Source organism: Canis aureus, chromosome 28 (assembly GCF_053574225.1).
Source record: "Canis aureus isolate CA01 chromosome 28, VMU_Caureus_v.1.0, whole genome shotgun sequence".
NCBI classification, from domain to species: Eukaryota; Metazoa; Chordata; class Mammalia; order Carnivora; family Canidae; genus Canis; species Canis aureus.
In genome coordinates, this window is record NC_135638.1 from 9493094 (window position 1) to 9494493 (window position 1400).

At 38.4% G+C, this 1400-nt stretch overlaps 1 non-coding gene across 1 annotated transcript; it reads right to left on the reverse strand.

Annotated features, from left to right (window-relative positions):
* Window positions 1-1024: 1024 nt before the first annotated feature.
* LOC144300691 (U4 spliceosomal RNA) lies at window positions 1025-1159 on the reverse strand. Its single transcript, XR_013367493.1, has one exon. It is a non-coding gene; the product is annotated as a U4 spliceosomal RNA (small nuclear RNA).
* Window positions 1160-1400: the final 241 nt, after the last annotated feature.

A 1400-nucleotide genomic window follows, 5' to 3' on the forward strand; every position in this document is an offset into this window, starting at 1 on the left:
CTACTTCCCATGCGGAACTGCCCAATTGGATAGATTTTTGATCAAATAAAGTCTTAAAATTTGTAATATGGTTCTTTTAGTAGTTCTGTGATTTGACTTATAGAATTTTACAGGTAGAGGAATTTGCTCATTCATTTATTAAACAAATATACATTAAATGCTGCCCTATGCCAGTCTCTATGCCAAATACTAAGTATACAGCAGTGATTAAAAAGATAAATTTCCTAGTCTCATAGAACATAGTTGGATGAGGAAGACCGACATTACAAGACAAACATATAAATACATTTATGGGCACGCCTGGGTGGCTCAGTGGTTGAGCGTCTGCCTTTGGCTCCGGTTGTGATCCCAGGGTCTCAGGATTGAGTCCTGCTTCTCCCTCTGCCTATGTCTGTCTCTTTCTCTGTGTCTCTCACGCATAAACAAAATATTTTAAAAAATAAATTTATGGTTACAAATTGTGAGGTGAAAAAAGGCGGGAGGGGAAGAATTATGAGGTGAAGAGACGAATGTGAGATATCTCCTTAAGACTGGAGGACCTCTTTGAGGAGGTGAATATGCATTATTATTGTACTCTGGTGGTTTGCACAATTCCGGAGTTATGAAAGGTGCCCATCAGAGTCGGGCAACATGGTGACATTAAAACCTGAAGGGGGGATCCCTGGGTGGCTCAGCGGTTTGGCACCTACCTTCGGCCCAGGGCGTGATCCTGGAGTCCCAGGATAAATGATGGATGAGGGAGATTGAGGTGTCATTATATAACTTAATTATTAACATTTTAAGTTTAAAACTTTAATAAATCAAAGCTTTGATAACTAGCATTCCAAATAATTTTATGCATTTGGTCCTCAGCATTGAACAATGGCAAAATTATTTCCAACTGGAAGTCTTAAATTACACTGAGTGTGTTAAGGCCTGGTACATATTAAAGGATTAAATAAAGCACAGTGGATCTTCAGGCACATATTAAATGATTAACTAAAGTAGATAGTGTTTCTCCTATTTTACTAATTTATAAAAGTGAATACTCAGGTACATATTAAACAATTAAAGTAGGTGGTGTTTCTACCATTCTAATAGTTTATAAAAGTAAAGTTTTTAATTAGCAATAATCGCACCTCAGATAAACCTCATTGGCTACGATTAATTGTGCAAATCTTAGTTTATAAAAGTAAATTAACAATAATTTTCATAATTCTTCCTGATTTCTCAAATACTGGTAGAATAATAAATATTACAATTGCAAAAGTTTACATGAAACGCTTTGACTGGTAAGAAATGAAAACGGGGATCCCTGGGTGGCGCAGCGGTTTGGCGCCTGCCTTTGGCCCAGGGCGCGATCCTGGAGACCCGGGATCGAATCCCACGTCAGGCTCCCGGTGCATGGAGCCTGCTTCTCC